Source organism: Limulus polyphemus, unplaced genomic scaffold, assembly GCF_000517525.1.
Source record: "Limulus polyphemus unplaced genomic scaffold, Limulus_polyphemus-2.1.2 Scaffold8034, whole genome shotgun sequence".
NCBI classification, from domain to species: domain Eukaryota; kingdom Metazoa; phylum Arthropoda; class Merostomata; order Xiphosura; family Limulidae; genus Limulus; species Limulus polyphemus.
The window spans coordinates 23040-32909 of NW_013673644.1; the positions used below are offsets into that span (position 1 = coordinate 23040).

Here is a 9870-nt window from a genome sequence, read left to right on the forward strand (position 1 = left end):
GGCAGAGCACAGATAGCCCGTTGTGTAGCTTTGTGCTTAATTACAAACAAACAAATTTATAAATAGTATTCAAACAGAAACGCACTAAGTAGCCTCGCGACATCACGAGACAACAATATAAAACGTTAGGTTAAACCATTTAACACCATCAGGAGCGCTGCACCCATTACGCATAACACCCAAATCTGCGCAGTTCAATGGTGTAAAAAGATAATTAAAATCAAATAATAACAATAAATAATATTGTTATAATAAATAATTTAAAAGCAATAAAAAGAAAAATTTAATATATATATATATACTGGTGTTTACTAAACTTTCTTTTGATAAAGTTCTCAATCATTAAAGCATAAAACCTAGGAGCCCCCTTGACCCCCACAACTTCTCCTTGTGTATATATATTTTTTATAAACCCAGACGCTTTTATTCTCAGACACATGATAAAAAAACCCTGCTGACTCTTAATCTACAATATTTATCTCATTAAACAAATTACTTCAAACTGTTAGTGTACTTATAGTTAGGTTGGTAATATACACAGTCGTCAACTGTCCCTTTTTTATATTATACTATTTTCAAAGCTTCTGGTTCAAGATAATACAAATATCATACCCGGCCTTGTATCATACAGTTATATACAAAATCCTAGCCTCCAGAAAAAAAATAAAAAAATTGGATTTTCGAAGCGAAAGCCCTCGAGTGACGTGTTTCAGTAAGCAAAATTGTAATTGGACGTATTTTTAAGCTTGAACCAAGATCTCACCGATGCACGTGTAACAGTACAGGTTAAACTAAGACAAAGAGGATTCGGTGAGTGGCTGAAAAAAAAACTTATTTGTAACAACGTTTTAGATGACGGATAAAAACGTTGTTTTCAGATATGCAATTTTTATGTAATAATAAACAAGTTGTCCTATTTTAACTTTGAAAACCAACAGCGGTTAGACCAGTAACACTGTTGTTGTTGTCTATGACGCATTTTGCTTTTGCCTCGCATTTTTTTAAATGTATAAGAAAGAAGCGCATTTATGTATACGTAAGCCATTCGATAAACGTTTTGTACAGTACGTAAGCGAGACTTAGTCTGGTTGGCATGGTGACTCGCCCAACGTGTGTGCAACCAATCAGGTATGTACAAGTTGACGCGCTGGTAAGTGTGTTGTGCCATGTATTCACTGGTTCCATTTTTATAATTGCATACCTGGGGAGGTCAGCTGTACACGGTGTCACGTTGTCCACCGAGTAACGTGATATAACTTGGAGCAAAGGCAAACAAGAAAAGAGCCGACTTTAACGGAATGCTTACATACAGGTGTTTGGTAGGCTGATTCCCAAAGAAAGCTTTCTGGTACTCTTTTCTTTCCTAACTCTGAAATGAGATTCGAACTCCTTGCGATATTTGGAATTCCAATACCCACTAGTTTTCAGGCTAAGAGGGAATGAAACCCATGCACTCCAACTAAAATCCCACACAAAACACAGTAGCGGTCGCACATATTGCGCATTACAAGATATGGTTCCTCAGCTCTATAAAGCCGTTTTATCCTCGGGATTTGCGAAGTCTGTCAATAGAGATGGCCGAGGAAGGCTCATCGTGATATACTTTCTGTAGTAAGATGATTAAGTGCGGTGCTTGCCTGAGCATGAACACATCTTCTATTGTTTGCATGAGGAACACAGTCCGCCCCCCTACTGTCACTGAGCATACCAAATTTAATAAACAGGACAGACAGTTTATGTTAAACAATCTTAGTCACAATGACAGAACCTTTATACGGGTAATGTTTGAGCAAATAAGACCTATTCTTCGACATGACAGTTTTAATCGTTGTGTGGCTCACAACACTATTAGTAACAACTTCTAAACGTTTACGTACATGTATACAGTAGATCTGGATTCAGAGCTGCGTATTACATAGGCCTGGTGGTTAGGGCGCTCGAGTCGCAGTCTGCTCGTCCTTTCAGCCGTGGGAGCGTTATAATGTGACGGTGAATCCCACTATTCGTCAGTAAAAGAGTAGGCCAAGAGTTGGCGGTGGGTGGTGTTGACTAGTTGCTTTCACTCTAGTCTATTAATTCTAAATTAGGGACGGCTAGCGGAGGTAGCCTTCGTGTAGCTTTATTTTTAAATTATGGACGGCTAGCGAAAGTAACCGCGTAGCTTTACTTCTAAATTAGGGACGGCTAACGAAAGTAACCTTCATGTAGCTTTTCGCGAAATTCAAAGTAAACCAAACTATATTACATTTCGTTTTTTTTTTTTTAGATTTCCTTTTACCTCTGTAAAATAAAAAGAAAGATACAAACCTCAAATTCGTCGGATTTAATCTTTGAAGGTTGTCGCAAAGTGAAAAATGTTGTATAGATCGGTTAAAATATAAAGGAATAGCAAGCCTTAATTTTGTAAACATATTTTATCTTTTACCCCTAGTAAAATCGTATAGACCCCCTAAATTAGGAGAGGAGTTCAAGCTTTAAAAAAAAAAAAGATTTATGGGCGTATTAGATCAAGGTATATTCCCTCCAAGTTTTAAAACAATCAATCCAGAAATAATGTAATAAAATTGTAATTATTGTACAGAAAAAGTAAACATAAAAAATAACAAATTCTCCCTTCCCATAACGAAGACATAAGGACAGCTTAGCTAAGTAAGCTTGTAGTTGCCTTGAGGTGAAAACATAAAAGTCATTTATAAACTCCCCTACATCTTTATTAAAGTCAACTGAAATGAGATCCAGCTTTGTATACACTGTCAAAATATGTACTCTTACTAACCTTGTGGCCAACATTAGAGTAGTCCCCCGGTGGGACAGTGGTAACTCGCGGACTTACAACGCTAAAATCCAGGTAACTCAATGTGGCTTCGCTCTGAAACTCTGAAACAAACAAACAATCATTAAACTTAATATCTAAGTAAACAATAATATAATGTAACTAATTAACGCAGCTCTCCAAAAGTTCTTAAAAGTAGAATTTACTAAAGGTATATTTTTAAACACAACTAAATAAAAACGTTTTTCTTTTTTTTTTTGAATTTTTTCTACTAGTAAGGAGGATAACAGTGAGAGTAACAGCACACAAAAGTATATTCAATTAGCTATACTGATGGCCAGGTTCATTTTTAGTTTAAATATACGATGCTCTAATTAATTAAATGTTATCAAGTACTGAGTAATTAAATATGATTAATTACTAAATATTTAAACGTGATGAAGACGATTCAATTTCAACAGAATCATAATAACAGTTAGGCCTAGTTTTTACTTATTTTAAACATAATTTAAAATTTCGTGAAACAGACGCATGTACAACACTAATATATGGAATTGTGGCCCAGCGGTATGTCTGCGGACTTACAACGCTAGAAACCGGGTTTCGATACCCGTGGTGGGCAGAGCATAGATAGCCCATTGTGTAGCTTTGTGCATAACTACAAACAAATATATATATATAATTAAAAACCAAAATCAATGATACATTTTTCGTGAACTTCTTAATATTAACCTAGTTGTTGACTAGCTACATTAAAGACGACTAGCGCAGATGGCCCTCGTGTAGCTTTGTGCGTAACTACAAACAATTATATATATAATTAAAAAGCACAAAGCTACACGAGGGCCATCTGCGCTAGTCGTCTTTAATGTAGCTAGTCAACAACTAGGTTAATATTAAGAAGTTCATGAAAAATGTATCAATTGATTTTGGGAAATTCAGCAAACGTTACATATTCAACAAATTGTTGGTTAGTTGATAGAAACTACTGAGTCTTTAGTAGTTCCCACTTTAGGACGTTTTGTTCATTTGTAGTTAAACATAAAGCTACATAATGGGCTACGTGTATCGAAACGAGAATTCTAGCGTTATAAGTCCCTATGTCATTAGGGGCTTTTATGGCATCGGTGAGAAATATAGCATTTTATCTATATAGAATTGGAATTTTCAACCTGTGTTGCTCCTTGTGCGCACGTGAGCTGAACAATTACTGGTCACAAGGTAGACAACAAGTTGGAAGCACCAGCCGCCACAAGAGCTTTGTCTGGCACTTTTGAACAAATTAATGGGACTGTTTTTGTTATTTTTGTATAATGCGTCCACAAGTGAAAGCGCGGAGCGTGTGCAGTGACATCGCGTCTCGAACCATGGACCCTTCGATACGTAACCCGGCCCCTGATCGACATCTTGGACACTTGTGACTCTAGAATGCTAAAGTCGCCGTATAGAAATAGAACGTTTTAATAAACCTGTTAATTTGTGGCACGAGGTTACGTCTTGATTTTAATGTTTTGTAAGTAGTTTCGAAATTGAATCTCGGACACCAGCTTTATTGTTATTTTGTTAAAACTCCCCCAGTGGCAAGCTTGGAAGCCTATAACGCTATAAACTGGCTTTCGATACCCATTGGTGGCACAACACAGATAGCCCTTTGTGTGGCTTTGGGCTTAACAACAAACAAACAAACACATTTTTGTTTAATTTAATACCATGTTCACAGTTTCACTTTTCCAAAGTGTAAAAAAATTAACCCCAGTATATAATTTATAACTCTGAACAGCGTTTTAAAATGAGGAAAAATTTGTTATACAAAACACAGTTTATAAATGGGGCTACTCCAACACTTAAATATTCAGGTAACGGCTGCTGTGAAGGTGTTACTGACATCTCCGTCCAGCTGCTCGGAACATTATGTCGAGATCTAGAAAAGGAAACCTTCCCTTGGCCGTTTCTAAAAGCCACATAAATCAGATTAAAGCAAGACTCAAGCCTAATCTAAGTGAACAAAGAACGCTAGACAGTCCTTGTTTAAACGATAAGCCTACCACATGATTAAATTTATCACAACCTGGCGGGAAGAGGAATAAACCTTTTCCTAATTTGTTTTTGTTTTTAGAAAAGACAACACTTCAAGTAATTTACCCGTCTATAGATGTTGGTGAACATGCCCAGTGGATGTTTCTAGTGATCATCATGTTTTTCAGAGAACGTTTCCAGTGGGCAATTCTGCTGGTCATCATGTTTTTAAGGTTGTTTCTTTTGTCTAGCATGTTTCCCAAAATTATTTCTGGTGGATATTTCTGTTGGTCAACGGTTTTTTTTCTCTAAGAATGTTTCTTCGGGTTAGCAGGTTTCCCAAAGATGTTTCTAGTGATCATCATGTTTTTCAGAGAACGTTTCCAGTGGGCAATTCTGCTGGTCATCATGTTTTTAAGGTTGTTTCTTTTGTCTAGCATGTTTCCAAAATTATTTCTGGTGGAAATTCTGCTGGTCAACGGTTTTTTTATGTATTTGATTTTTGTTGTTTTCTGGATCATAATGAAGTTCAAGTGGTCTAACTGTAGATCTTACGTATCCCATCGTGTGTCAGTGGTGTAAGTTCACGGGCTTACAACGCTAAAAATGGGATTCGATTCCTCGCGTAAGACAGCGTGCAGATAGCACATTGTGTAATTTTGCACTAATAAAACAACAATGTCGTATCTCAAACGGTCTGAATAACTCTAGTATTGTGCAAAAGGCCTAATCGGAACTTGATGTAACAGATACAGTGCTGTCTGAACTGGATATAACAGGTATAGTGCTGTCGGAACTGGATATAACAGATACAGTGCTGTCGGAAGTGGATATAACAGGTATAGTGCTGTCGGAACTGGATATAACAGGTATAGTGCTGTCGGAACTGGATATAACAGGTATAGTGCTGTCGGAACTGGATATAACAGGTATAGTGCTGTCGGAACTGGATATAACAGGTATAGTGCTGTCAGAACTGGATATAACAGATACAGTGCTGTCGGAACTGGATATAACAGATATAGTGCTATTGACATATTACACACGTTACTTTCACTCGGAACTTATTATTTATAATAGAGTAAGACCTCTAATCCCTTGTAGAGATCTGTTTTTGTACAAAGTTAACTGAAATTATCCAAGTTTTGAGTTTATTAACTTGGTTTCAATCTCAAAAGATTTTCACTGTTTAAGTACATCAGAGATTTAATGTTTGCAGACGAGAGAATTTATGATTAATTAATTCTGATTTTAATTTGGAGTGCAAGTGAGAGTGCCATTGTCAACATCTGAGAGGAGGCACGAAATGTATCCGTGGAATATTCTTATCAAAATAATGGTGTCGAGTTGTTTATAAAGAAACTTTTGTATGTTATCTATCATTAACGGAAGAGAATTACAACTCCAACCAAGGTCATTTGGTTTACCTTCGTTCGTTCAATGTGTTCTATTTACATTTTTCCACTTTCACGCTAAAGCTTTACGTAATTTCAAACCCGTCTCGTAAACTAAATTGGATATTTTAATGAAACGGGCCAGATTCATTGTATTTATTACGCTATGTTTGTTATCATTGAATATATTTAGTGAGATAAATGTTTCGTGTACGTTATGTTAGAAGCTTAATTTTGTGTTAAGTCATTCTTGAAATTAACTGTAAGACGGGCAACTTAACTTTCCCCTTGGAAGGAAAAAGAAAATATGTTTTTTTTTAAAGTTAATTTATTTCAATGGCCATTAATTTATGTACTGCTTACTAAACAATTGGCAAAATTAACAATGATGAATTTCATTGCAGGTCATTGTTCATCTCTTAACTTTCAATTATTTTGTTAACAAGTTTATGCGATGGCGTGTGTGCATTGTTGTTTCATTAATTAGTTAATGGTGAACGTGGACTGAAGGCAGTATTAGTTAATGGTGAACATAGACTGTAGACAGTAGTAGTTATTAATAATTTGATTAATTAGCAAAGTTTGTTAGTTAATGGTGAACGTGGACTGTAGGCAGTTACTGCCTCAGGGCCGTCGTTACTATTAATTAATATTACTTTTAATCCATTATTACGATACTCTCTGGACTCGGCTTTCATATCAGTTATCTTGTGACTTTTTGAAATACCAGTTGAAAAGCTGAAGACTGAATGGTGAGTGTTCAGCTAAGTAAGATATCGTGTCAACAAGTTTACAGCTTAAACTCACACACCTGGCACTAGATGTCCTTGTTTAATGGTGGTGATATTTATCTTTTCCAGCCACGTGCAATTCAATAGATTCAATACATTATTCGTGCGGATTTTTTATTTGAACTCAAAGACTCGGATCTTTGATGATAGGCTCACTTCCTTTGAAGTCACAACACCATGGAAACGTTAGTTGGATGTTCTCAAAAAGGAGGTAAAATAGTAGTTAGTTAAAAAGTCATTAGTTTTTTTTGTCGTCAGAACCGACCGAACTTCGACAATGCAACGTCAAGTGTTAAGAACAAAGAAAGAACTGTTCGATAATCTTTTAATATTGCCAAAAAAAAAGAAATAAAAAGTATTCTTGGTAGATTAAGACTTATTCAAGAACATACAGATTTATAAACTGAATTTAAAAAGAACTTAGATTTTTGCCTATTTTGGGGGACTTCTTTTTTTTAAATCAAAAATACGATGAAATGAACGGTAATTTGGATCATTGGCTTGCTACTAACCGTTAGTGTATAAAAAAATACATCTGAAAAAAAAATTTAAAAGTAATTTAAAAACGGCTGTTAGCTGTAATTTTAATGTGCTGTACTTAATTTAGGCTTAACAAGAGAAAAACCTTGGAAATTGAGAATTCAAAATGATACTGTTAGTTAAACCTCGTTTATGAGATATGGATAATCACTCTTCTTTAGTTAGATATTATGTTAAAACAGATTAAAATGTATTGTTGTTAGTCAATTATTTCTAATTAGTTTATAAGAATCTTTAAAGTTCCATGAGTTACACTACTTCTTAAAGTTCTCAAGTCAAAGTAGCCTCATAACGCGCCCTCTGGTGTGTGGAACCAAACTTTTATTTTCGCTGTTATATATTAGTAAAAAAAAAAAAAGTTAATCGGTTAGTTCTTTACCTAGATAATTAAGAATTCATTTTCTATGCCTATATTTCGTAATTTATATTTGTTTTATAATGCATTTTTAAAAAAAATGAGTATTTGTTGAGGTAAGCGAATAGAGATGTTTTTTTTTAACAATCTAGGGTTAAAACTTTCTATACAGTGTTAAGTATACCATACAAATAGTTCAAACTAACTCTGAAATACACATTTATTCGAAAACAACACCAAATCAACTACAGTTTTTACACAGGAAACTCCTTCAATCTAGTAAAATAACACCTGATTTCTGGTTATTATTTTCCTTTATTGGATTAATAACAATCACGTTCAATATTTATGAATATTTTGCCTGTGTCAATAAAGAAATACGCGGTCAATATGCAATATGTTTTATTTCTGGGTGTGTTTTTGGAGTAAGTTATATCGTGCCGCCATATTTAGATGTGAGGTACATCGTATCGTCATGTTTTAATGTGGGGTTTATTGTACCATCAAAAAAGCTGTTGATGGTGCATTAAACCCCACATTAAAACATGACGGTACGATGTACCTCACATTAAAACCTGCACATTAAAACATGACGGTACGATGTACCTCACATTAAAACTTGCTGATGGTACAAGAAACCCCACATTAAAACATGACGGTACGATGTACCTCACATTAAAACTTGCTGATGGTACAAGAAACCCCACATTAAAACATGACGGTACGATGTACCTCACATTGGTTTCTTGTACCATCAGCAAGTTTTAATGTGAGGTACATCGTACCGTCATGTTTTAATGTGGGGTTTCTTGTACCATCAGCAGGTTTTAATGTGGGGTTTCTTGTACCATCAGCAGGTTTTAATGTGAGGTACATCGTACCGTCATGTTTTAATGTGGGGTTTCTTGTATCATCAGCAGGTTTTAATGTGAGGTACATCGTACCGTCATGTTTTAATGTGGGGTTTATTGTATCGTCAACACGTATTAATGTCATGATGATAACTGATGATTGATGATGTTGGATTAATCAGTGTAATAATAATGATAACTTCTGACGGCTCTATTCCTCACAGTCTATTTCCAAACATATTTAATATTTAATGTCTGTCTAAACACAGTTTTTAGAGAATGCTCGAATAATCCGGGTATTTAACATAGGTTCTCTCCCTCATCCAGAGGCACCTCGGGGGCGGGGATTTAGGTGAAACTTAAACAGGATGTAGCATAAGATAGGATACTATTCACAGTTTCCAAATCGGAGAAACATTGACCGAGTTATGACTGGTCACATCATCAGCAGAAACCCCATAGTGAGATTACTTCTTGTTGTGTAACAGCAGACAACTACAAGCCGTGCTGACCGTGACTGGAACGTTGCTACTCTTTGGTATGTCTTTATTAATCACATTGACTACCTGCACGTGCAAGGTTCAGATCCCAACCTACAGTAATCAACTAGTTAATACCAACCTACATACTCAGCTACGGGTTCCGTTATAAATACAAATATAGTGTTTAAAACACTGTAAGTCAACATAATTATGAGGTCAAACGACCGGTTCTGTCGAAAATCGTGGAAACTCGTCGGTGTTAAGACACTAAACATAATGATATTTTTTCCAAGCTATTTACAAAACCTGTAACCGTGAGGAATCGAACCCCCGATTTTAGAATTGTGAATCCAGAGACTTATAGTGTTCCACCACTCATGCGCTGAGCGTGTTCTTCGTTATTTTCAGTTACATCTATATAATTATTAAACGACAGTGACGTATTAATGCGGATTAATACATTAAGAAACTTGGTGCATTACTATGTATCAATACCCTCAAAAAATTAGTATCAATACCCTAAATATCTTGGTTGTGTTAATGTGTTTGACATCGTATGAAAGTCTATCTTTGTTTAATGTAGAATAAATGGTTTAGACAAAGTAATGGATACAGGTAAACACTTCACTTAGTCGATAAGTTAACACGGGATCTATACTTCAACCAGT

At 35.4% G+C, this 9870-nt stretch overlaps 1 protein-coding gene across 1 annotated transcript in view; it reads right to left on the bottom strand.

The window, feature by feature from the left end:
- Positions 1–2895, bottom strand: part of LOC106475060 (GTP-binding protein Di-Ras2-like) — a 9784-nt gene extending 6889 nt beyond the window's left edge. Inside the window, exon 1 of the mRNA XM_013935757.2 lies at positions 2777–2895. The gene's annotated coding sequence lies outside the window, so the exon portion shown is untranslated. The remainder of the gene's footprint in view (positions 1–2776) is intronic.
- Between the last annotated feature and the right edge of the window lie 6975 nt (positions 2896–9870).